This window comes from Dendrobates tinctorius, unplaced genomic scaffold (assembly GCF_039654945.1).
Source record: "Dendrobates tinctorius isolate UK_male_01 unplaced genomic scaffold, ASM3965494v1 ptg000245l, whole genome shotgun sequence".
In the NCBI taxonomy this organism is placed as follows: Eukaryota; Metazoa; Chordata; class Amphibia; order Anura; family Dendrobatidae; genus Dendrobates; species Dendrobates tinctorius.
In genome coordinates this window covers 8710211-8731927 of record NW_027361912.1, presented here as the reverse complement: position 1 = coordinate 8731927, position 21717 = coordinate 8710211, and the positions used below count along the sequence as shown (strand labels likewise).

Here is a 21717-nt window from a genome sequence, read left to right as displayed (position 1 = left end):
ACCATGGCTTAAAATGTTCTGCCCTGGAAGCGGGAAGCCCTTGGTCACTTCTGTTCTTTCATCTTTGCGCTGTGGCAATATTGTTGCCCATGAGGTTTATCCAAGGCGTGATTATTGCTAATTGAAAACTTTTCCCAATACCCCGCCATAATGACTTGGAATACAGTCAGCTTTGGCAATTTTTGTTGGTCTCTCAGGAGACTTAATTCATGGAATGCAAATGACAGTCTTAGCTTCTCCCAGTGTGGAAGAAAAGCCTTGCTTCTCACAGCAATGGATTGATGTTTGTTTCTTGGAGCAGAAGGCGAGAGTGAGGCAATCTGCCTGTAATTGCCAAAAATTACATCTTTCCTGAGCCCTCAGAATGTGGAAGCCCAGGATGCCTGGAAGCAGTGTGGGAGGGCTAGTGAGAATTTGTAACTCACCGTAGCTTAAACAAGCTCTGCTTTGAAAGCAGGAAGGCATTGGTCACAACAGTTCTTTCAACTTTGCGCAGTGGCAATATCGTAGCCCATGAGGTTTAACCGAGGCGTGATTATTGCTAATTGAAAACTTTTCCCAATACCCCGCCATGATGACTTGAAATACAGTCAGCTTTGGCAATTTTTGTTGGTCTCTCAGGAGACTTAATCTATGGTATGCAAATAACAGAGTCTTAGCTCCTCCCAGCGTTGAAGAATATCCTTGCTTCTCACAGCAATGGATTGATGTTTGTTGCCTGGAGCAGAAGGAGAGAGTGAGGCAATCTGCCTGTAATTGCCAAAAATTTCATCTTAACTGAGCCCTTAGAATGTGGAAGCTCAGAATGCCTGGAAGCAGTGTGGGAGGGCTAGTGAGAATTTGTAACTCACCATAGCTTAAACAAGCTCTGCTTTGGAAGCAGGAAGGCATTGGTCACAACAGTTCTTTCAACTTTGCGCAGTGGCAATATCGTAGCCTATGAGGTTTAACCGAGGCGTGATTATTGCTAATTGAAAACTTTTCCCAATACCCCGCCATGATGACTTGAAATAGTCAGCTTTGGCAATTTTTGTTGGTCTCTCAGGAGACTTAATCTATGATATGTAAATTACAGTCTTAGGTCCTCCCAGTGTGGAAGAAAAGCCTTGCTTCTCACAGCAATGGATTGATGTTTGTTTCTTGGAGCAGAAGGCGAGAGTGAGGCAATCTGCCTGTAATTGCCAAAAATTACATCTTTCCTGAGCCCTCAGAATGTGGAAGCCCTGGATGCCTGGAAGCAGTGTGGGAGGGCTAGTGAGAATTTGTAACTCACCGTAGATTAAACAAGCTCTGCTTTGGAAGCAGGAAGGCATTGGTCACAACAGTTTTTTCAACTTTGCGCAGTGGCAATATCGTAGCCCATGAGGTTTAACCGAGGCGGGATTATTGCTAGTTGAAAACTTTTCCCAATACCCCGCCATGATGACTTGAAATACAGTCAGCTTTGGCAATTTTTGTTGGTCTCTCAGGAGACTTAATCCATTGTATGCAAATAACAGAGTCTTACCTCCTCCCAGCGTGGAAGAAAAGCCTAGATTCTCACAGCAATGGATTGATGTTTGTTGCCTGAAGCAGAAGGAAAGAGTGAGGCAATCTGCCTGTAATGGCCAAAAATTTCATCTTAACTGAGCTCTTAGAATGTGGAAGCTCAGGATGCCTGGAAGCAGTGTGGAAGGTCTATTGAGAATTTGTAACTCACCGTAGCTTAAACAAGCTCTGATTTGGAAGCGGGAAGGCATTGGTCACAACAGTTCTTTCAACTTTGCGCAGTGACAATATCGTAGCCCATGAGGTTTAACCGAGGTGTGATTATTGCTAATTGAAAACTTTTCCCAATACCCCGCCATGATGACTTGAAATACAGTCAGCTTTGGCAATCTTTGTTGGTCTCTCAGGAGACTTAATCTATGGTATGCAAATGACAGTCTTAGGTCCTCCCAGTGTGGAAGAAAAGCCTTGCTTCTCACAGCAATGGATTGATGTTTGTTTCTTGGAGCAGAAGGAGAGAGTGAGGCAATCTGCCTGTAATGGCCAAAAATTTCATCTTAACTGAGCCCTTAGAATGTGGAAGCTCAGGATGCCTGGAAGCAGTGTGGAAGGGCTATTGAGAATTTGTAACTCACCGTAGCTTAAACAAGCTCTGATTTGGAAGCGGGAAGGCATTGGTCACAACAGTTCTTTCTACTTTGTGCAGTGACAATATCGTAGCCCATGAGGTTTAACCGAGGCGTGATTATTGCTAATTGAAAACTTTTCCCAATACCCCGCCATGATGACTTGAAATACAGTCAGCTTTGGCAATTTTTGTTGGTCTCTCAGGAGACTTAATCTATGATATGCAAATAACAGAGTCTTAGCTCCTCCCAGCGTGGAAGAATAGCCTTGCTTCTCACAGCAATGGATTGATGTTTGTTGCCTGGAGCAGAAGGAGAGAGTGAGGCAATCTGCCTGTAATTGCCAAAAATTTCATCTTAACTGAGCCCTTAGAATGTGGAAGCTCAGAATGCCTGGAAGCAGTGTGGGAGGGCTAGTGAGAATTTGTAACTCACCATAGCTTAAACAAGCTCTGCTTTGGAAGCAGGAAGGCATTGGTCACAACAGTTCTTTCAACTTTGCGCAGTGGCAATATCGTAGCCTATGAGGTTTAACCGAGGCGTGATTATTGCTAATTGAAAACTTTTCCCAATACCCCGCCATGATGACTTGAAATAGTCAGCTTTGGCAATTTTTGTTGGTCTCTCAGGAGACTTAATCTATGATATGTAAATTACAGTCTTAGGTCCTCCCAGTGTGGAAGAAAAGCCTTGCTTCTCACAGCAATGGATTGATGTTTGTTTCTTGGAGCAGAAGGCGAGAGTGAGGCAATCTGCCTGTAATTGCCAAAAATTACATCTTTCCTGAGCCCTCAGAATGTGGAAGCCCTGGATGCCTGGAAGCAGTGTGGGAGGGCTAGTGAGAATTTGTAACTCACCGTAGATTAAACAAGCTCTGCTTTGGAAGCAGGAAGGCATTGGTCACAACAGTTTTTTCAACTTTGCGCAGTGGCAATATCGTAGCCCATGAGGTTTAACCGAGGCGGGATTATTGCTAGTTGAAAACTTTTCCCAATACCCCGCCATGATGACTTGAAATACAGTCAGCTTTGGCAATTTTTGTTGGTCTCTCAGGAGACTTAATCCATTGTATGCAAATAACAGAGTCTTACCTCCTCCCAGCGTGGAAGAAAAGCCTAGATTCTCACAGCAATGGATTGATGTTTGTTGCCTGAAGCAGAAGGAAAGAGTGAGGCAATCTGCCTGTAATGGCCAAAAATTTCATCTTAACTGAGCTCTTAGAATGTGGAAGCTCAGGATGCCTGGAAGCAGTGTGGAAGGTCTATTGAGAATTTGTAACTCACCGTAGCTTAAACAAGCTCTGATTTGGAAGCGGGAAGGCATTGGTCACAACAGTTCTTTCAACTTTGCGCAGTGACAATATCGTAGCCCATGAGGTTTAACCGAGGTGTGATTATTGCTAATTGAAAACTTTTCCCAATACCCCGCCATGATGACTTGAAATACAGTCAGCTTTGGCAATCTTTGTTGGTCTCTCAGGAGACTTAATCTATGGTATGCAAATGACAGTCTTAGGTCCTCCCAGTGTGGAAGAAAAGCCTTGCTTCTCACAGCAATGGATTGATGTTTGTTTCTTGGAGCAGAAGGAGAGAGTGAGGCAATCTGCCTGTAATGGCCAAAAATTTCATCTTAACTGAGCCCTTAGAATGTGGAAGCTCAGGATGCCTGGAAGCAGTGTGGAAGGGCTATTGAGAATTTGTAACTCACCGTAGCTTAAACAAGCTCTGATTTGGAAGCGGGAAGGCATTGGTCACAACAGTTCTTTCTACTTTGTGCAGTGACAATATCGTAGCCCATGAGGTTTAACCGAGGCGTGATTATTGCTAATTGAAAACTTTTCCCAATACCCCGCCATGATGACTTGAAATACAGTCAGCTTTGGCAATTTTTGTTGGTCTCTCAGGAGACTTAATCTATGATATGCAAATAACAGAGTCTTAGCTCCTCCCAGCGTGGAAGAATAGCCTTGCTTCTCACAGCAATGGATTGATGTTTGTTGCCTGGAGCAGAAGGAGAGAGTGAGGCAATCTGCCTGTAATTGCCAAAAATTTCATCTTAACTGAGCCCTCAGAATGTGGAAGCTCAGAATGCCTGGAAGCAGTGTGGGAGGGCTAGTGAGAATTTGTAACTCACCATAGCTTTAATAAGCTCTGCTTTGGAAGCAGGAAGGCATTGGTCACAACAGTTCTTTCAACTTTGCGCAGTGACAATATCGTAGCCTATGAGGTTTAACCGAGGCGTGATTATTGCTATTTGAAAACTTGTCCCAATACCCCGCCATGATGACTTGAAATTCAGTCAGCTTTGGCAATTTTTGTTGGTCTCTCAGAAGACTTAATCTATGGTATGTAAATGACAGTCTTAGGTCCTCCCAGTGTGGAAGAAAAGCCTTGCTTCTCACAGCAATGGATTGATGTTTGTTTCTTGGAGCAGAAGGTGAGAGTGAGGCAATCTGCCTGTAATTGCCAAAAATATCATCTTAACTGAGCCCTTAGAATGTGGAAGCTCACGATGCCTGGAAGCAGTGTGGAAGGGCTATTGAGAATTTGTAACTCACCGTAGCTTAAACAAGCTCTGATTTGGAAGCGGGAAGGCATTGGTCACAACAGTTCTTTCAACTTTGTGCAGTGACAATATCGTAGCCCATGAGGTTTAACCGAGGCGTGATTATTGCTAATTGAAAACTTTTCCCAATACCCCGCCATGATGACTTGAAATACAGTCAGCTTTGGCAATTTTTGTTGGTCTCTCAGGAGACTTAATCTATGGTATGCAAATAACAGAGTCTTAGCTCCTACCAGCGTGGAAGAATAGCCTTGCTTCTCACAGCAATGGATTGATGTTTGTTGCCTGGAGCAGAAGGAGAGAGTGAGGCAATCTGCCTGTAATTGCCAAAAATTTCATCTTAACTGAGCCCTTAGAATGTGGAAGCTCAGAATGCCTGGAAGCAGTGTGGGAGGGCTAGTGAGAATTTGTAACTCACCATAGCTTAAACAAGCTCTGCTTTGGACGCAGGAAGGCATTGGTCACAACAGTTCTTTCAACTTTGCGCAGTGGCAATATCGTAGCCTATGAGGTTTAACCGAGGCGTGATTATTGCTAATTGAAAACTTTTCCCAATACCCCGCCATGATGACTTGAAATACAGTCAGCTTTGGCAATTTTTGTTGGTCTCTCAGGAGACTTAATCCATTGTATGCAAATAACAGAGTCTTAGCTCCTCCCAGCGTGGAAGAAAAGCCTTGCTTCTCACAGCAATGGATTGATGTTTGTTGCCTGGAGCAGAAGGAGAGAGTGAGGCAATCTGCCTGTAATTGCCAAAAATTTCATCTTAACTGAGCCCTTAGAATGTGGAAGCTCAGAATGCCTGGAAGCAGTGTGGGAGGGCTAGTGAGAATTTGTAACTCACCATAGCTTAAACAAGCTCTGCTTTGGAAGCAGGAAGGCATTGGTCACAACAGTTCTTTCAACTTTGCGCAGTGGCAATATCGTAGCCTATGAGGTTTAACCGAGGCGTGATTATTGCTAATTGAAAACTTTTCCCAATACCCCACCATGATGACTTGAAATACAGTCAGCTTTGGCAATTTTTGTTGGTCTCTCAGGAGACTTAATCTATGGTATGTAAATGACAGTCTTAGGTTCTCCCAGTGTGGAAGAAAAGCCTTGCTTCTCACAGCAATGGATTGATGTTTGTTTCTTGAAGCAGAAGGCGAGAGTGAGGCAATCTGCCTGTAATTGCCAAAAATTACATCTTAACTGAACCCTTAGAATGTGTAAGCCAAGGATGCCTGGAAGCAGCGTGGAGGGCTAGTGGTGATTTGTAACTCACCATGGCTTAAAATGTTCTGCCCTGGAAGCGGGAAGCCCTTGGTCACTTCTGTTCTTTCATCTTTGCGCTGTGGCAATATTGTTGCCCATGAGGTTTATCCAAGGCGTGATTATTGCTAATTGAAAACTTTTCCCAATACCCCACCATAATGACTTGGAATACAGTCAGCTTTGCCAATTTTTGTTGGTCTCTCAGGAGACTTAATTCATGGAATGCAAATGACAGTCTTAGCTTCTCCCAGTGTGGAAGAAAAGCCTTGCTTCTCACAGCAATGGATTGATGTTTGTTTCTTGGAGCAGAAGGCGAGAGTGAGGCAATCTGCCTGTAATTGCCAAAAATTACATCTTTCCTGAGCCCTCAGAATGTGGAAGCCCAGGATGCCTGGAAGCAGTGTGGGAGGGCTAGTGAGAATTTGTAACTCACCGTAGCTTAAACAAGCTCTGCTTTGAAAGCAGGAAGGCATTGGTCACAACAGTTCTTTCAACTTTGTGCAGTGGCAATATCGTAGCCCATGAGGTTTAACCGAGGCGTGATTATTGCTAATTGAAAACTTTTCCCAATACCCCGCCATGATGACTTGAAATACAGTCAGCTTTGGCAATTTTTGTTCGTCTCTCAGGAGACTTAATCAATGGTATGCAAATGCAGTCTTAGGTCCTCCCAGTGTAGAAGAAAAGCCTTGCTTCTCACAGCAATGGATTGATGTTTGTTTCTTGGAGCAGAAGGAGAGAGTGAGGCAATCTGCCTGTAATTGCCAAAAATTTCATCTTAACTGACCCCTTAGAATGTGGAAGCTCAGAATGCCTGGAAGCAGTGTGGGAGGGCTAGTGAGAATTTGTAACTCACCATAGCTTAAACAAGCTCTGCTTTGGAAGCAGGAAGGCATTGGTCACAACAGTTCTTTCAACTTTGCGCAGTGGCAATATCGTAGCCTATGAGGTTTAACCGAGGCGTGATTATTGCTAATTGAAAACTTTTCCCAATACCCCGCCATGATGACTTGAAATACAGTCAGCTTTGGCAATTTTTGTTGGTCTCTCAGGAGACTTAATCTATGATATATAAATGACATTCTTAGGTCCTCCCAGTGTGGAAGAAAATCCTTGCTTCTCACAGCAATGGATTGATGTTTGTTTCTTGGAGCAGAAGGCGAGAGTGAGGCAATCTGCCTGTAATTGCCAAAAATTACATCTTTCCTGAGCCCTCAGAATGTGGAAGCCCTGGATGCCTGGAAGCAGTGTGGGAGGGCGAGTGAGAATTTGTAACTCACGGTAGCTTAAACAAGCTCTGCTTTGGAAGCAGGAAGGCATTGGTCACAACAGTTTTTTCAACTTTGCGCAGTGGCAATATCGTAGCCCATGAGGTTTAACCGAGGCGGGATTATTGCTAGTTGAAAACTTTTCCCAATACCCCGCCATGATGACTTGAAATACAGTCAGCTTTGGCAATTTTTGTTTGTCTCTCAGGAGACTTAATCCATTGTATGCAAATAACAGAGTCTTACCTCCTCCCAGCGTGGAAGAAAAGCCTAGATTCTCACAGCAATGGATTGATGTTTGTTGCCTGAAGCAGAAGGAAAGAGTGAGGCAATCTGCCAGTAATGGCCAAAAATTTCATCTTAACTGAGCCCTTAGAATGTGGAAGCTCAGGATGCCTGGAAGCAGTGTGGAAGGTCTATTGAGAATTTGTAACTCACCGTAGCTTAAACAAGCTCTGATTTGGAAGCGGGAAGGCATTGGTCACAACAGTTCTTTCAACTTTGCGCAGTGACAATATCGTAGCCCATGAGGTTTAACCGAGGCGTGATTATTGCTAATTGAAAACTTTTCCCAATACCCCGCCATGATGACTTGAAATACAGTCAGCTTTGGCAATCTTTGTTGGTCTCTCAGGAGACTTAATCTATGGTATGCAAATGACAGTCTTAGGTCCTCCCAGTGTGGAAGAAAAGCCTTGCTTCTCACAGCAATGGATTGATGTTTGTTTCTTGGAGCAGAAGGAGAGAGTGAGGCAATCTGCCTGTAATGGCCAAAAATTTCATCTTAACTGAGCCCTTAGAATGTGGAAGCTCAGGATGCCTGGAAGCAGTGTGGAAGGGCTATTGAGAATTTGTAACTCACCGTAGCTTAAACAAGCTCTGATTTGGAAGCGGGAAGGCATTGGTCACAACAGTTCTTTCAACTTTGCGCAGTGACAATATCGTAGCCCATGAGGTTTAACCGAGGCGTGATTATTGCTAATTGAAAACTTTTCCCAATACCCCGCCATGATGACTTGAAATACAGTCAGCTTTGGCAATTTTTGTTGGTCTCTCAGGAGACTTAATCTATGGTATGTAAATGACAGTCTTAGGTTCTCCCAGTGTGGAAGAAAAGCCTTGCTTCTCACAGCAATGGATTGATGTTTGTTTCTTGGAGCAGAAGGCGAGAGTGAGGCAATCTGCCTGTAACTGCCAAAAATTACATCTTAACTGAACCCTTAGAATGTGTAAGCCAAGGATGCCTGGAAGCAGCGTGGAGGGCTAGTGGTGATTTGTAACTCACCATGGCTTAAAATGTTCTGCCCTGGAAGCGGGAAGCCCTTGGTCACTTCTGTTCTTTCATCTTTGCGCTGTGGCAATATTGTTGCCCATGAGGTTTATCCAAGGCGTGATTATTGCTAATTGAAAACTTTTCCCAATACCCCGCCATAATGACTTGGAATACAGTCAGCTTTGGCAATTTTTGTTGGTCTCTCAGGAGACTTAATTCATGGAATGCAAATGACAGTCTTAGCTTCTCCCAGTGTGGAAGAAATGCCTTGCTTCTCACAGCAATGGATTGATGTTTGTTTCTTGGAGCAGAAGGCGAGAGTGAGGCAATCTGCCTGTAATTGCCAAAAATTACATCTTTCCTGAGCCCTCAGAATGTGGAAGCCCAGGATGCCTGGAAGCAGTGTGGGAGGGCTAGTGAGAATTTGTAACTCACCGTAGCTTAAACAAGCTCTGCTTTGAAAGCAGGAAGGCATTGGTCACAACAGTTCTTTCAACTTTGCGCAGTGGCAATATCGTAGCCCATGAGGTTTAACCGAGGCGTGATTATTGCTAATTGAAAACTTTTCCCAATACCCCGCCATAATGACTTGAAATACAGTCAGCTTTGGCAATTTTTGTTGGTCTCTCAGGAGACTTAATCTATGGTATGCAAATAACAGAGTCTTAGCTCCTCCCAGCGTGGAAGTATAGCCTTGATTCTCACAGCAATGGATTGATGTTTGTTGCCTGGAGCAGAAGGAGAGAGTGAGGCAATCTGCCTGTAATTGCCAAAAATTTCATCTTAACTGATCCCTTAGAATGTGGAAGCTCAGAATGCCTGGAAGCAGTGTGGGAGGGCTAGTGAGAATTTGTAACTCACCATAGCTTAAACAAGCTCTGCTTTGGACGCAGGAAGGCATTGGTCACAACAGTTCTTTCAACTTTGCGCAGTGGCAATATCGTAGCCTATGAGGTTTAACCGAGGCGTGATTATTGCTAATTGAAAACTTTTCCCAATACCCCGCCATGATGACTTGAAATACAGTCAGCTTTGGCAATTTTTGTTGGTCTCTCAGGAGACTTAATCCATTGTATGCAAATAACAGAGTCTTAGCTCCTCCCAGCGTGGAAGAAAAGCCTGGCTTCTCACAGCAATGGATTGATGTTTGTTTCTTGGAGCAGAAGGAGTGAGTGAGGCAATCTGCCTGTAATGGCCAAAAATTTCATCTTAACTGAGCCCTTAGAATGTGGAAGCTCAGGATGCCTGGAAGCAGTGTGGAAGGGCTATTGAGAATTTGTAACTCACCGTAGCTTAAACAAGCTCTGATTTGGAAGCGGGAAGGCATTGGTCACAACAGTTCTTTCAACTTTGTGCAGTGACAATATCATAGCCCATGAGGTTTAACCGAGGTGTGATTATTGCTAATTGAAAACTTTTCCCAATACCCCGCCATGATGACTTGAAATACAGTCAGCTTTGGCAATTTTTGTTGGTCTCTCAGGAGACTTAATCTATGGTATGCAAATGACAGTCTTAGGTCCTCCCAGTGTGGAAGAAAAGCCTTGCTTCTCACAGCAATGGATTGATGTTTGTTTCTTGGAGCAGAAGGCGAGAGTGAGGCAATATGCCTGTAATTGCCAAAAATTACATCTTTCCTGAGCCCTCAGAATGTGGAAGCCCAGGATGCCTGGAAGCAGTGTGGGAGGGCTAGTGAGAATTTGTAACTCACCGTAGCTTAAACAAGCTCTGCTTTGAAAGCAGGAAGGCATTGGTCACAACAGTTCTTTCAACTTTGCGCAGTGGCAATATCGTAGCCCATGAGGTTTAACCGAGGCGTGATTATTGCTAATTGAAAACTTTTCCCAATACCCCGCCATGATGACTTGAAATACAGTCAGCTTTGGCAATTTTTGTTGGTCTCTCAGGAGACTTAATCTATGGTATGCAAATAACAGAGTCTTAGCTCCTCCCAGCGTGGAAGAATAGCCTTGCTTCTCACAGCAATGGATTGATGTTTGTTGCCTGGAGCAGAAGGAGAGAGTGAGGCAATCTGCCTGTAATTGCCAAAAATTTCATCTTAACTGAGCCCTTAGAATGTGGAAGCTCAGAATGCCTGGAAGCAGTGTGGGAGGGCTAGTGAGAATTTGTAACTCACCATAGCTTAAACAAGCTCTGCTTTGGAAGCAGGAAGGCATTGGTCACAACAGTTCTTTCAACTTTGCGCAGTGGCAATATCGTAGCCTATGAGGTTTAACCGAGGCGTGATTATTGCTAATTGAAAACTTTTCCCAATACCCTGCCATGATGACTTGAAATAGTCAGCTTTGGCAATTTTTGTTGGTCTCTCAGGAGACTTAATCTATGATATGTAAATGACAGTCTTAGGTCCTCCCAGTGTGGAAGAAAAGCCTTGCTTCTCACAGCAATGGATTGATGTTTGTTTCTTGGAGCAGAAGGCGAGAGTGAGGCAATCTGCCTGTAATTGCCAAAAATTACATCTTTCCTGAGCCCTCAGAATGTGGAAGCCCTGGATGCCTGGAAGCAGTGTGGGAGGGCTAGTGAGAATTTGTAACTCACCGTAGCTTAAACAAGCTCTGCTTTGGAAGCAGGAAGGCATTGGTCACAACAGTTTTTTCAACTTTGCGCAGTGGCAATATCGTAGCCCATGAGGTTTAACCGAGGCGGGATTATTGCTAGTTGAAAACTTTTCCCAATACCCCGCCATGATGACTTGAAATACAGTCAGCTTTGGCAATTTTTGTTGGTCTTTCAGGAGACTTAATCCATTGTATGCAAATAACAGAGTCTTACCTCCTCCCAGTGTGGAAGAAAAGCCTAGATTCTCACAGCAATGGATTGATGTTTGTTGCCTGAAGCAGAAGGAAAGAGTGAGGCAATCTGCCTGTAATGGCCAAAAATTTCATCTTAACTGAGCCCTTAGAATGTGGAAGCTCAGGATGCCTGGAAGCAGTGTGGAAGGTCTATTGAGAATTTGTAACTCACCGTAGCTTAAACAAGCTCTGATTTGGAAGCGGGAAGGCATTGGTCACAACAGTTCTTTCAACTTTGCGCAGTGACAATATCGTAGCCCATGAGGTTTAACCGAGGCGTGATTATTGCTAATTGAAAACTTTTCCCAATACCCCGCCATGATGACTTGAAATACAGTCAGCTTTGGCAATCTTTGTTGGTCTCTCAGGAGACTTAATCTATGGTATGCAAATGACAGTCTTAGGTCCTCCCAGTGTGGAAGAAAAGCCTTGCTTCTCACAGCAATGGATTGATGTTTGTTTCTTGGAGCAGAAGGAGAGAGTGAGGCAATCTGCCTGTAGTGGCCAAAAATTTCATCTTAACTGAGCCCTTAGAATGTGGAAGCTCAGGATGCCTGGAAGCAGTGTGGAAGGGCTATTGAGAATTTGTAACTCACCGTAGCTTAAACAAGCTCTGATTTGGAAGCGGGAAGGCATTGGTCACAACAGTTCTTTCAACTTTGTGCAGTGACAATATCGTAGCCCATGAGGTTTAACCGAGGCGTGATTATTGCTAATTGAAAACTTTTCCCAATACCCCGCCATGATGACTTGAAATACAGTCAGCTTTGGCAATTTTTGTTGGTCTCTCAGGAGACTTAATCTGTGGTATGCAAATGACAGTCTTAGGTCCTCCCAGTGTGGAAGCAAAGCCTTGCTTCTCACAGCAATGGATTGATGTTTGTTTCTTGGAGCAGTAGGCGAGAGTGAGGCAATCTGCCTGTAATTGCCAAAAATTACATCTTTCCTGAGCCCTCAGAATGTTGAAGCCCAGGATGCCTGGAAGCAGTGTGGGAGGGCTAGTGAGAATTTGTAACTCACCGTAGCTTAAACAAGCTCTGCTTTGAAAGCAGGAAGGCATTGGTCACAACAGTTCTTTCAACTTTGCGCAGTGGCAATATCGTAGCCCATGAGGTTTAACCGAGGCGTGATTATTGCTAATTGAAAACTTTTTCTAATACCTCGCCATGATGACTTGAAATACAGTCAGCTTTGGCAATTTTTGTTGGTCTCTCAGGAGACTTAATCTATGGTATGCAAATAACAGAGTCTTAGCTCCTCCCAGCGTGGAAGAATAGCCTTGCTTCTCACAGCAATGGATTGATGTTTGTTGCCTGAAGCAGAAGGAGAGAGTGAGGCAATCTGCCTGTAATTGCCAAAAATTTCATCTTAACTGAGCCCTTAGAATGTGGAAGCTCAGAATGCCTGGAAGCATTGTGGGAGGGCTAGTGAGAATTTGTAACTCACCATAGCTTAAACAAGCTCTGCTTTGGAAGCAGGAAGGCATTGGTCACAACAGTTCTTTCAACTTTGCGCAGTGGCAATATCGTAGCCTATGAGGTTTAACCGAGGCGTGATTATTGTTAATTGAAAATTTTCCCAATACCCCGTCATGATGACTTGAAATACAGTCAGCTTTGGCAATTTTTGTTGGTCTCTCAGGAGACTTAATCTATGGTATGTAAATGACAGTCTAAAGGCCCTTTTACTTTTAGCGATGCACCAGCGATCCGACCCGGTCAGGATCGCTGGTGCATCGCTAAATGATCGCTAGTGAGCTTTCAAACAGAAAGATCTCACAGCGATGCAGCAGCGACGCAGCAGACGATACTTACCTTTCACACACAGCGATCCTGGCATTCTCCCGCCCGCCTCCACGCATCGCTGGACGTCACAGCAGGAAGCCCAGCAGGAAGCGCCCGACGAGAAATGGAGCCGGACATTCTCGCGCGATCAGCGATGAGCAGCGGGGGAGCCGGTCGGAGGTAAGTATCACACATAGCGATATCGCTAGCAATATCGCTATAACGTCACAAAACCAGTGACGTTTTAGCGATATTGCTAGCGATATTGCTTAGTGTAAAACCCCTTTAGGTCCTCCCAGTGTGGAAGAAAAGCCTTGCTTCTCACAGCAATGGATTGATGTTTGTTTCTTGGAGCAGAAGGCGAGAGTGAGGCAATCTGCCTGTAATTGCCAAAAATTACATCTTAACTGAACCCTTAGAATGTGTAAGCCAAGGATGCCTGGAAGCAGCGTGGAGGGCTAGTGGTGATTTGCAACTCACCATGGCTTAAAATGTTCTGCCCTGGAAGCGGGAAGCCCTTGGTCACTTCTGTTCTTTCATCTTTGCGCTGTGGCAATATTGTTGCCCATGAGGTTTATCCAAAGCGTGATTATTGCTTATTGAAAACTTTTCCCAATACCCCGCCATGATGACTTGAAATACAGTCAGCTTTGGCAATTTTTGTTGGTCTCTCAGGAGACTTAATCCATGGTATGCAAATGACAGTCTTAGCTCCTGCCAGCGTGGAAGAAAAGCCTTGCTTCTCACAGCAGTGGATTGATGTTTGTTTCCTGGAGCAGAAGGAGAGAGTGAGGCAATCTGCCTGTAATTGCCAAAAATTGTTTTTCCTGATCCCTTAGCATGTGGAAGCCCAGCATGTCTGCAAGCAGCGTGGGAGGGCTAGTGGTGATTTGGAACTCACCATAGCTTAAACAAGTTCTGCCTTGGAAGCGGGAAGCCGTTGATCACTTCTGTTCCTTCATCTTTGCGATGTGGCAATATCGTAGCCCATTAGGTTTAACCGAGGCATATCATTGCTAATTGAAAACTTTTCCCAATACCCCGCCATGATGACGTGAAATACAGTCAGCTTTGGCAATTTTTGTTGGTCTCTCAGGAGACTTAATTCATGGAATGCAAATGACAGTCTTAGCTTCTCCCAGTGTGGAAGAAAAGCCTTGCTTCTCACAGCAATGGATTGATGTTTGTTTCTTGGAGCAGAAGGCGAGAGTGAGGCAATCTGCCTGTAATTGCCAAAAATTACATCTTTCCTGAGCCCTCAGAATGTGGAAGCCCAGGATGCCTCGAAGCTTTGTGGGAGGGCTAGTGAGAATTTGTAACTCACCGTAGCTTAAACAAGCTCTGCTTTGGAAGCAGGAAGGCATTGATCACAACAGTTCTTTCAACTTTGCGCTGTGGCAATATCGTAGCCCATGAGGTTTAACCGAGGCGTGATTATTGCTAATTGAAAGCTTTTCCCAATACCCCGCCATGATGACTTGAAATACAGTCAGCTTTGGCAATTTTTGTTGGTCTCTCAGGAGACTTAATCCATTGTATGCAAATAACAGAGTCTTAGCTCCTCCCAGCATGTAAGAAAAGCCTAGCTTCTCACAGCAATGGATTGATGTTTGTTGCCTGAAGCAGATGGAGAGAGTGAGGCAATCTGCCTGTAATTGCCTAAAATTTCATCTTAACTGAGCCCTTAGAATGTGGAAGCTCAGGATGCTTGGAAGCAGTGTGGGAGGGCTAGTGAGAATTTGTAACTCACCGTAGCTTAAACAAGCTCTGCTTTGGAAGAGGGAAGGCATTGGTCACAACAGTTCTTTCAACTTTGCGCAGTGACAATATCGTAGCCCATGAGGTTTAACCGAGGCGTGATTATTGTTAATTGAAAACTTTTCGCATTACCCCACCATGATGACTTGAAATATAGTTAGCGTTGGCAATTATTGTTGGTCTCTCAGGAGACTTAATTTGTGGTATGCAAATGACAGTCTTAGGTCCTCCCAGTGTGGAAGAAAAGCCTTGCTTCTCACAGCAATGGATTGATGTTTGTTTCTTGGAGTAGAAGGCGAGAGTGAGGCAATCTGCCTGTAATTGCCAAAAATTACATCTTAACTGAGCCCTTAGAATGTGGAAGCCCAGGATGCCTGGAATCAGCGTGGAGGGCTATTGGTGATATGGAACTCACCATGGCTTAAAAAGTTCTGCCTTGGAAGCGGTTAGACCTTGGTCACTTCTGTTCTTTCATCTTTGCGCTGTGGCAATATCGTAGCCCATGAGGTTTAACCGAGGCGTGATTATTGCTAATTGAAAACTTTTCCCAATACCCTGCCATGATGACTTGAAATACAGTCAGCTTTGGCAATTTTTGTTGGTCTCTCATGAGACTTAATCCATGGTATGCAAATGACAGTATTAGCTCCTCCCAGTGTGGAAGAAAAGCCTTGCTTCTCACAGCAATGGATTGATGTTTGTTTCTTGGAGCAGAAGGCGAGAGTGAGGCTATCTGCCAGTAATTGCTAAAAATTTCATCTTTCCTGATCCCGCAGAATGTGGAAGCCCAGGATGCCTGGAAGCAGCGTGGAGGGCTAGTGGTGATTTGGAACTCACCATGGCTTAAACAAGTTCTGCCTTGGAAGCAGGAAGCCCTTGGTCACTTCTGTTCCTTAATCTTTGCGCTGTGGCAATATCGTAGCCCATGAGGTTTAACCGAGGCGTGATTATTGCTGATTGAAAATTTTTCCCAATACCCCGCCATGATGACTTGAAATACAGTCAGCTTTGGCAATTTTTGTTGGTCTCTCAGGAGACTTAATCCATTGTATGCAAATAACAGAGTCTTAGCTCCTCCCAGCATGGAAGAAAAGCCTTGCTTCTCACAGCAATGGATTGATGTTTGTTTCCTGGAGCAGAAGGAGAGAGTAAGGCAATCTGTCTGTAATTGCCAAAAATTTCATCTTAACTGAGCCCTCAGAATGTAGAAGCCCAGGATGCTGGAAGCAGTGTGGGAGGGCTAGTGAGAATTTGTAACTCACCGTAGCTTAAACAAGCTCTGATTTGGAAGCGGGAAGGCATTGGTCACAACAGTTCTTTCAACTTTGTGCACTAACAATATCGTAGCCCATGAGGTTTAACTGAGGCGTGATTATTGCTAATTGAAAACTTTTCCCAATCCCCCGCCATGATGACTTGAAATACAGTCAGCTTTGGCAATTTTTGTTGGTCTCTCAGGAGACTTAAACTATGGTATGCAAATGGCAGTCTTAGGTCCTCCCAGTGTGGAAGCAAAGCCTTGCTTCTCACAGCAATGGATTGATGTTTGTTTCTTGGAGCAGTAGGCGAGAGTGAGGCAATCTGCCTGTAATTGCCAAAAATTACATCTTTCCTGATCCCTCAGAATGTGGAAGCCCAGGATGCCTGGAAGCAGTGTGGGAGGGCTAGTGAGAATTTGTAACTCACCGTAGCTTAAACAAGCTCTGCTTTGGAAGAGGGAAGGCATTGGTCACAACAGTTCTTTTAACTTTGCGCAGTGGCAATATCGTAGCCCATGAGGTTTAACCGAGGCGTGATTATTGCTAATTCAATACTTTTTCCAATACCCTGCCATGTTGACTTGAAATACAGTCACATTTGGCAATTTTTGTTGGTCTCTCAGGAGATTTAATCCATGGTATGGAAATGAAAGTCTTAGCTTCTCCCAGTGTGAAATGAAAGCCTTGCTTCTCACAGCAATGGATTGATGTTTGTTTCTTGGAGCAGAAGGCGAAAGTGAAGCAATCTGCCTGTAATTGCCAAAAATTACATCTTAACTGAACCCTTAGAATGTGGATGCCTGGAAGCAGCGTGGAGGGCTAGTGGTGATTTGGAACTCACCATGGCTTAAAATGTTCTGCCTTGGAAGCGGGAAGCCCTTTTTCACTTCTGTTTTTTTATCTTTGCGCTGTGGCAATATCGTTGCCCATGAGATTTAACCAAGGCGTGATTATTGCTAATTGAAAACTTTTCCCAATACCCCACCATGATGACTTGAAATACAGTCAGCTTTGGCAATTTTTGTTGGTCTTTCAGGAGACTTAATCTATGGTATGCAAATGACAGTCTTAGGTTCTCTCAGTGTGGAAGAAAAGCCTTGCTTCTCACAGCAATGGATTGTTGTTTGTTTCTTGGAGCAGAAGGCAAAAGTGAGGCAATCTGCCTGTAATTGCTGAAAATTACTTCTTAACTGAGCCCTTAGAATGTGGAAGCCAAGGATGCCTGGAAGCAGCTTGGAGGGCTAGTGGTGATTTGGAACTCACCATGGCTTAAAATGTTCTGCCTTGGAAGTGGGAAGCCCTTGGTCACTTCTGTTCTTTCATCTTTGCGCTGTGGCAATATCGTTGCCCATGAGGTTTAAACAAGGCGTGATTATTGCTAATTGAAAACTTTTCCCAATACCCCGCCATAATGACTTGGAATACAGTCAGCTTTGGCAATTTTTGTTGGTCTCTCAGGAGACTTAATCCATGGTATGCAAATGACAGTCTTAGCTCCTGCCAGCATGGAAGAAAAGCCTTGCTTCTCACAGCAGTGGATTGATGTTTGTTTCCTGGAGCAGAAGGAGAGAGTGAGGCAATCTGCCTGTAATTGCCAAAAATTGTTTTTCCTGAGCCCTTAGCATGAGGAAGCCCAGGATGCCTGGAAGCAGCGTGGGAGGGCTAGTGGTGATTTGGAGCTCAACATGGCTTAAACAAGTTCTGCCTTGGAAGTGGGAAGCCCTTGATCACCACAGTTGGTTCATCTTTGCGCAGTGGCATTATCGTAGCCCAATGAGGTTTAACTGAGGCGTGATTATTGGTAATTGAAAACTTTTCCCAATACCCCGCCATGATGACTTGAAATACAGTCAACTTTTGCAATTTTTTTTGGTCTCTCAGGAGACTTAATCCATTGTATGCAAATGACTGTCTTAGCTCCTTCCAGTGTGGAAGAGAAGCCTTGCTTCCCAAAGCAATGGGTTGGTGTTTGCTGCCTGGAGCAGAAGAAGAGAGTGAGGCGATCTACCTGTAATTGCCAAAAATTACATCTTAACTGAGCCCTTAGAATGCCGAAGCCCAGGATGCCTGGAAGCAGTGTGGGAGGGCTAGTGAGGATTTGGAACTCACCATAGCTTAAACAAGCTCTGCTTTGGAAGCGGGAAGGCCTTGGTCACAACAGTTCTTTCAACTTTGCGCAGTGGCAATATCGTAGCCCATGAGGTTTAACCGAGGCGTGATTATTGCTAATTGAAAACGTTTCTCAATACCCCGCCATAATGACTTGGAATACAGTCAGCTTTGGCAATTTTTGTTGGTCTCTCTGGAGACTTAATCCATGGTATGCAAATGACAGTCTTAGCTCCTGCCAGCATGGAAGAAAAGCCTTGCTTCTCACAGCAGTGGATTGATGTTTGTTTCCTGGAGCAGAAGGAGAGAGTGAGGCAATCTGCCTATAATTGCCAAAAATTGTTTTTCCTGAGCCCTTAGCATGAGGAAGCCCAGGATGCCTGAAAGCAGCGTGGGAGGGCTAGTGGTGATTTGGAACTCAACATGGCTTAAACAAGTTCTGCCTTGGAAGTGGGAAGCCCTTGATCACCACAGTTGGTTCATCTTTGCGCAGTGGCATTATCGTAGCCCAATGAGGTTTAACTGAGGCGTGATTATTGGTAATTGAAAACTTTTCCCTGTAAACTGCCATGATAATAATAATAATAATAATAATAATAATAATTTTTTATTTATATAGCGCCAACATATTCCGCAGCACTTTACAATTAAGCGGGGACATGTACAGACAATAAATTCAATACAAGTTAAGACAATTCAAACAATGACATTAGGAGTGAGGTCCCTGCTCACAAGCTTACAATCTACAAGGAAATGGGGGGACACAGTAGGTGAGAAATGCTTGTTAATTCAGGTCTGGCAATTATAATAGGGATTTTCATATAAAGCTGCATGATCCGGTCATCAGCCCATGTGTTTAAGTGCAATAGACAAGTATCAAGTGCAGTTATCATGTGCATGAAGGGTGTGGAGACAGATGAATAGTAGGGTGCAGATTCAGAATAATATTTGGAAGGAGGGAACAGGGCAAAGTTAGCTTGCTGAGTAGTTGATGTGATAGGCTTGTTTGAAGAGATGGGTTTTCAAAGCGCGCTTGAATAGGTCAGGGCTAGGTATCAGTCTGATCGTCTGGGGAAGTGCATTCCAGAGAGCTGGAGCAGCACGAGAGAAGTCTTGGAGACGGAGGTGCGAGGTTCGGATTACGGGGGATGTTAGTCTTAGGTCATTTGTAGAACGGAGGGGACGTGTAGGGCGATAGACAGAGATGAGAGAGGAGATATAAGGCGGTGCAGAACAGTGGAGAGCCACGTATTTAATATTCACTCCAGCATTGGGTCATGTATTGGAGAACATTCTTAGCTGAATTTGAAGTCTGGACATTTGTCCAATACAGTATGGGACATCTATACCATCATATCAAGACTATACATCGTGGAGTCATATCGGGTGAACCATTGGATCTTAAGTTGTTTATCTGTGTGGACACGACTATTTATCATGCATTACTCACTGTGCGATATCTACAATCCATGGAACAATTCGTCTTATGTGCTATTCAATGTGTTATGAACGAATGAGTTTGGATATATATATCATATGATAATCTGTATATGGTCTGTGGTATTACCGGTGTTAATGTCTATAGTACCTAAGGTATACTCATGCTGTAATGCGTGAGATGTCTGTGTCCAAATTTGTATATCAGGACTTTCCACGATGTTATTGGATAATATGTTCTAGACTTCATATTAATATGTAATGGTGTTTCTCATGTTCTATGCTATTAATTGTGCCCATGGTATGTGATTATTCTATTTTTCTATTTTTTCATTCATTTTTTTATGTTTTGTTCTATTCTTTTGTATTGAATCCATGTACGGCCAAATGGGGAGGATGATTGACCTGTACGCATGCGCGTTGTGGCCTGGGGCCGCGACGCGGCTTCTGGCGTCTCCTCCGGTATGTTGCCATGGCGACCTTGAGGCCGGGTACGTGCTGGTGACGCCGGCGCCGCGTCGCGTCCCTGGTTTCCATAACGACGGATGCGTCATTTCCGGTTGACGCCTCCTCATTTCCGGTCACGGCCCTTTTTTAGCGTCCTGGCTCTGCTGTTTGTTACGCCCCCTGACGAAGGACGAGCTTCCGAAACGCGCGTCGGGGTACACGCATGGTCTCCCCTGAGACTCCTCTCTCACCATCATTCATTTTGGTAATAATTACCTTTTTTTGCTGCCTTTATTTTTGAACATGGTAGCAATCGTCACCACACAATGGTTATAGAGGGTGAGGGTGTGACAGATTTTCTCTCAAACGTTTTTTGTATTTCCCTGCTAAGGCTTTTTTACAATTTATGTAATGATCATAATGAGGATGTTACATCACCATTTGGTGTTATATGCTGATGGTATCCTTTAGCCGTCATTATAGCGGCCTTTTTGACAATATGTTCTTGTTACATTATTGCCCTATTTAGCGTTTATGTATATACACATATATGTTTTGCTTATATTCATCTATTTACTTTATATAGATATGTGTATTTATTATATTATTAGGACTGGTTGACCTATGAATCAGTTAGAGGGAATAGAGTGCCCCTATGGTATATACGATTTGGTGAGGAGAGCTTTATGTCCTTATTGGACTGTATTATCTGTATGCTCTAGGGAGGCCTGCGGTATTTTCCATGGTGCGTGGATTTAATCTGTGCGCTTAGCACTGTTTTGTTCAGGATCTGTTTGTATGTCCCAATAAAGATATATATTTTTCTATATCGGATCTGTGGTCGTTTCTGAGTGGTTTCCACTCCCCCCCTTTTTCATAGTTGCTAGTAGCGACTGATCTATATTTAGGTCCAACACTTCAGTGGAGGCATCTAGGTGTAATTTATTATGCCAGGAATATGTCCTCCTGTCTGAGTGTGTTTATGAGTATTTTATTTTATGCATATTTTTCTGTGTTTTGCACAGGTGTTACTCGTACAAGGATGGACTACAAGGCCAGAGAAATTACCTGGCTGGGACAGGTAGACCAGGTCTTTGGCAGTGATGGTGCTTGCAGTCAGCCGGTTGGTGATCATGGATTCGAAAGTCTTTGTGATTCAGTACAGACTCTACTTTTACGACGTACCAGGATTTGGTGGAGCCGTGCATTTTTACAGAAGTATATTGCACGTAAAATGATTCCTAGAGGCCTTAGGATAAGAGTAACACCTACATTTGTGGTTGAGGATCAGTCTTTTATAAATGAGTGGGAGGAGGCATGCAACATTTGCTCTGGGAGTCTGATGCAGTTATTAATTGGGCTGAATACGAGGCTGATTAATGAGTTGGACAAAAAAATTGATTCTACCTTGTCCGAGTTACGTGGAAATGGGTCAGAAGATCGTATCAAGGTATTTGAGAATGAATTGGAAAAGACGATTGATAATGCAGTCAAAAAAATCAGTGATTCACAGACTTCCAAAATTAATCGAGATACAAAGGATTATCAGTCCAATGGCGTATACCATTGGAGAAAAGCACCCATGAATGGGCGCCAGATGGTACGGGCTGTCTCTAATCAGTCCATATCTTCA

At 43.9% G+C, this 21717-nt stretch overlaps 43 non-coding genes and 1 pseudogene across 43 annotated transcripts; all 44 read left to right on the top strand.

The window, feature by feature from the left end:
- Positions 1-60: 60 nt before the first annotated feature.
- On the top strand, positions 61-201 carry LOC141061865 (U4 spliceosomal RNA). Its single transcript, XR_012223686.1, has one exon. It is a non-coding gene; the product is annotated as a U4 spliceosomal RNA (small nuclear RNA).
- Positions 202-484: 283 nt separating this feature from the next.
- On the top strand, positions 485-625 carry LOC141061892 (U4 spliceosomal RNA). The gene has a single exon (XR_012223711.1). It is a non-coding gene; the product is annotated as a U4 spliceosomal RNA (small nuclear RNA).
- Positions 626-910: 285 nt separating this feature from the next.
- Positions 911-1049, top strand: LOC141062843 (U4 spliceosomal RNA). The gene has a single exon (XR_012224550.1). It is a non-coding gene; the product is annotated as a U4 spliceosomal RNA (small nuclear RNA).
- A 283-nt stretch (positions 1050-1332) lies between these two features.
- Positions 1333-1473, top strand: LOC141062944 (U4 spliceosomal RNA). The gene has a single exon (XR_012224642.1). It is a non-coding gene; the product is annotated as a U4 spliceosomal RNA (small nuclear RNA).
- A 285-nt stretch (positions 1474-1758) lies between these two features.
- LOC141061630 (U4 spliceosomal RNA) lies at positions 1759-1899 on the top strand. Its single transcript, XR_012223473.1, has one exon. It is a non-coding gene; the product is annotated as a U4 spliceosomal RNA (small nuclear RNA).
- A 283-nt stretch (positions 1900-2182) lies between these two features.
- Positions 2183-2323, top strand: LOC141061249 (U4 spliceosomal RNA). The gene has a single exon (XR_012223127.1). It is a non-coding gene; the product is annotated as a U4 spliceosomal RNA (small nuclear RNA).
- A 285-nt stretch (positions 2324-2608) lies between these two features.
- LOC141062084 (U4 spliceosomal RNA) lies at positions 2609-2747 on the top strand. The gene has a single exon (XR_012223885.1). It is a non-coding gene; the product is annotated as a U4 spliceosomal RNA (small nuclear RNA).
- Positions 2748-3030: 283 nt separating this feature from the next.
- LOC141062943 (U4 spliceosomal RNA) lies at positions 3031-3171 on the top strand. The gene has a single exon (XR_012224641.1). It is a non-coding gene; the product is annotated as a U4 spliceosomal RNA (small nuclear RNA).
- Positions 3172-3456: 285 nt separating this feature from the next.
- On the top strand, positions 3457-3597 carry LOC141061629 (U4 spliceosomal RNA). Its single transcript, XR_012223472.1, has one exon. It is a non-coding gene; the product is annotated as a U4 spliceosomal RNA (small nuclear RNA).
- A 283-nt stretch (positions 3598-3880) lies between these two features.
- On the top strand, positions 3881-4021 carry LOC141061248 (U4 spliceosomal RNA). Its single transcript, XR_012223126.1, has one exon. It is a non-coding gene; the product is annotated as a U4 spliceosomal RNA (small nuclear RNA).
- A 285-nt stretch (positions 4022-4306) lies between these two features.
- LOC141061737 (U4 spliceosomal RNA) lies at positions 4307-4447 on the top strand. The gene has a single exon (XR_012223570.1). It is a non-coding gene; the product is annotated as a U4 spliceosomal RNA (small nuclear RNA).
- Positions 4448-4730: 283 nt separating this feature from the next.
- Positions 4731-4871, top strand: LOC141060861 (U4 spliceosomal RNA). The gene has a single exon (XR_012222776.1). It is a non-coding gene; the product is annotated as a U4 spliceosomal RNA (small nuclear RNA).
- Positions 4872-5156: 285 nt separating this feature from the next.
- LOC141061010 (U4 spliceosomal RNA) lies at positions 5157-5297 on the top strand. Its single transcript, XR_012222912.1, has one exon. It is a non-coding gene; the product is annotated as a U4 spliceosomal RNA (small nuclear RNA).
- A 285-nt stretch (positions 5298-5582) lies between these two features.
- Positions 5583-5723, top strand: LOC141060891 (U4 spliceosomal RNA). Its single transcript, XR_012222804.1, has one exon. It is a non-coding gene; the product is annotated as a U4 spliceosomal RNA (small nuclear RNA).
- A 281-nt stretch (positions 5724-6004) lies between these two features.
- Positions 6005-6145, top strand: LOC141062559 (U4 spliceosomal RNA). Its single transcript, XR_012224315.1, has one exon. It is a non-coding gene; the product is annotated as a U4 spliceosomal RNA (small nuclear RNA).
- Positions 6146-6428: 283 nt separating this feature from the next.
- On the top strand, positions 6429-6569 carry LOC141062483 (U4 spliceosomal RNA). The gene has a single exon (XR_012224246.1). It is a non-coding gene; the product is annotated as a U4 spliceosomal RNA (small nuclear RNA).
- A 282-nt stretch (positions 6570-6851) lies between these two features.
- Positions 6852-6992, top strand: LOC141060998 (U4 spliceosomal RNA). The gene has a single exon (XR_012222901.1). It is a non-coding gene; the product is annotated as a U4 spliceosomal RNA (small nuclear RNA).
- Positions 6993-7275: 283 nt separating this feature from the next.
- Positions 7276-7416, top strand: LOC141063014 (U4 spliceosomal RNA). Its single transcript, XR_012224705.1, has one exon. It is a non-coding gene; the product is annotated as a U4 spliceosomal RNA (small nuclear RNA).
- Positions 7417-7701: 285 nt separating this feature from the next.
- Positions 7702-7842, top strand: LOC141061292 (U4 spliceosomal RNA). Its single transcript, XR_012223166.1, has one exon. It is a non-coding gene; the product is annotated as a U4 spliceosomal RNA (small nuclear RNA).
- Positions 7843-8125: 283 nt separating this feature from the next.
- LOC141063126 (U4 spliceosomal RNA) lies at positions 8126-8266 on the top strand. The gene has a single exon (XR_012224806.1). It is a non-coding gene; the product is annotated as a U4 spliceosomal RNA (small nuclear RNA).
- Positions 8267-8547: 281 nt separating this feature from the next.
- LOC141061863 (U4 spliceosomal RNA) lies at positions 8548-8688 on the top strand. Its single transcript, XR_012223685.1, has one exon. It is a non-coding gene; the product is annotated as a U4 spliceosomal RNA (small nuclear RNA).
- A 283-nt stretch (positions 8689-8971) lies between these two features.
- On the top strand, positions 8972-9112 carry LOC141063122 (U4 spliceosomal RNA). The gene has a single exon (XR_012224803.1). It is a non-coding gene; the product is annotated as a U4 spliceosomal RNA (small nuclear RNA).
- A 285-nt stretch (positions 9113-9397) lies between these two features.
- Positions 9398-9538, top strand: LOC141060986 (U4 spliceosomal RNA). The gene has a single exon (XR_012222890.1). It is a non-coding gene; the product is annotated as a U4 spliceosomal RNA (small nuclear RNA).
- Positions 9539-9823: 285 nt separating this feature from the next.
- On the top strand, positions 9824-9964 carry LOC141061029 (U4 spliceosomal RNA). Its single transcript, XR_012222929.1, has one exon. It is a non-coding gene; the product is annotated as a U4 spliceosomal RNA (small nuclear RNA).
- A 283-nt stretch (positions 9965-10247) lies between these two features.
- LOC141061880 (U4 spliceosomal RNA) lies at positions 10248-10388 on the top strand. Its single transcript, XR_012223700.1, has one exon. It is a non-coding gene; the product is annotated as a U4 spliceosomal RNA (small nuclear RNA).
- A 285-nt stretch (positions 10389-10673) lies between these two features.
- Positions 10674-10812, top strand: LOC141062391 (U4 spliceosomal RNA). Its single transcript, XR_012224163.1, has one exon. It is a non-coding gene; the product is annotated as a U4 spliceosomal RNA (small nuclear RNA).
- Positions 10813-11095: 283 nt separating this feature from the next.
- On the top strand, positions 11096-11236 carry LOC141060988 (U4 spliceosomal RNA). Its single transcript, XR_012222892.1, has one exon. It is a non-coding gene; the product is annotated as a U4 spliceosomal RNA (small nuclear RNA).
- Positions 11237-11521: 285 nt separating this feature from the next.
- On the top strand, positions 11522-11662 carry LOC141061290 (U4 spliceosomal RNA). The gene has a single exon (XR_012223165.1). It is a non-coding gene; the product is annotated as a U4 spliceosomal RNA (small nuclear RNA).
- A 283-nt stretch (positions 11663-11945) lies between these two features.
- LOC141060859 (U4 spliceosomal RNA) lies at positions 11946-12086 on the top strand. The gene has a single exon (XR_012222775.1). It is a non-coding gene; the product is annotated as a U4 spliceosomal RNA (small nuclear RNA).
- A 283-nt stretch (positions 12087-12369) lies between these two features.
- On the top strand, positions 12370-12510 carry LOC141062792 (U4 spliceosomal RNA). Its single transcript, XR_012224505.1, has one exon. It is a non-coding gene; the product is annotated as a U4 spliceosomal RNA (small nuclear RNA).
- A 285-nt stretch (positions 12511-12795) lies between these two features.
- On the top strand, positions 12796-12935 carry LOC141061833 (U4 spliceosomal RNA). The gene has a single exon (XR_012223657.1). It is a non-coding gene; the product is annotated as a U4 spliceosomal RNA (small nuclear RNA).
- Positions 12936-13612: 677 nt separating this feature from the next.
- LOC141062270 (U4 spliceosomal RNA) lies at positions 13613-13753 on the top strand. Its single transcript, XR_012224054.1, has one exon. It is a non-coding gene; the product is annotated as a U4 spliceosomal RNA (small nuclear RNA).
- A 281-nt stretch (positions 13754-14034) lies between these two features.
- On the top strand, positions 14035-14174 carry LOC141062580 (U4 spliceosomal RNA). The gene has a single exon (XR_012224334.1). It is a non-coding gene; the product is annotated as a U4 spliceosomal RNA (small nuclear RNA).
- Positions 14175-14457: 283 nt separating this feature from the next.
- Positions 14458-14598, top strand: LOC141061153 (U4 spliceosomal RNA). The gene has a single exon (XR_012223042.1). It is a non-coding gene; the product is annotated as a U4 spliceosomal RNA (small nuclear RNA).
- A 285-nt stretch (positions 14599-14883) lies between these two features.
- On the top strand, positions 14884-15024 carry LOC141062497 (U4 spliceosomal RNA). Its single transcript, XR_012224258.1, has one exon. It is a non-coding gene; the product is annotated as a U4 spliceosomal RNA (small nuclear RNA).
- A 281-nt stretch (positions 15025-15305) lies between these two features.
- Positions 15306-15446, top strand: LOC141062980 (U4 spliceosomal RNA). The gene has a single exon (XR_012224675.1). It is a non-coding gene; the product is annotated as a U4 spliceosomal RNA (small nuclear RNA).
- A 282-nt stretch (positions 15447-15728) lies between these two features.
- On the top strand, positions 15729-15869 carry LOC141063034 (U4 spliceosomal RNA). Its single transcript, XR_012224723.1, has one exon. It is a non-coding gene; the product is annotated as a U4 spliceosomal RNA (small nuclear RNA).
- A 284-nt stretch (positions 15870-16153) lies between these two features.
- LOC141061988 (U4 spliceosomal RNA) lies at positions 16154-16294 on the top strand. Its single transcript, XR_012223798.1, has one exon. It is a non-coding gene; the product is annotated as a U4 spliceosomal RNA (small nuclear RNA).
- Positions 16295-16577: 283 nt separating this feature from the next.
- On the top strand, positions 16578-16718 carry LOC141062304 (U4 spliceosomal RNA). The gene has a single exon (XR_012224084.1). It is a non-coding gene; the product is annotated as a U4 spliceosomal RNA (small nuclear RNA).
- Positions 16719-16990: 272 nt separating this feature from the next.
- Positions 16991-17131, top strand: LOC141062258 (U4 spliceosomal RNA). Its single transcript, XR_012224043.1, has one exon. It is a non-coding gene; the product is annotated as a U4 spliceosomal RNA (small nuclear RNA).
- A 281-nt stretch (positions 17132-17412) lies between these two features.
- On the top strand, positions 17413-17553 carry LOC141062223 (U4 spliceosomal RNA). The gene has a single exon (XR_012224011.1). It is a non-coding gene; the product is annotated as a U4 spliceosomal RNA (small nuclear RNA).
- A 281-nt stretch (positions 17554-17834) lies between these two features.
- Positions 17835-17976, top strand: LOC141062556 (U4 spliceosomal RNA). Its single transcript, XR_012224312.1, has one exon. It is a non-coding gene; the product is annotated as a U4 spliceosomal RNA (small nuclear RNA).
- Positions 17977-18259: 283 nt separating this feature from the next.
- LOC141061645 (U4 spliceosomal RNA) lies at positions 18260-18400 on the top strand. Its single transcript, XR_012223486.1, has one exon. It is a non-coding gene; the product is annotated as a U4 spliceosomal RNA (small nuclear RNA).
- Positions 18401-18681: 281 nt separating this feature from the next.
- Positions 18682-18830, top strand: LOC141062752 (U4 spliceosomal RNA; annotated as a pseudogene).
- Positions 18831-21717: the final 2887 nt, after the last annotated feature.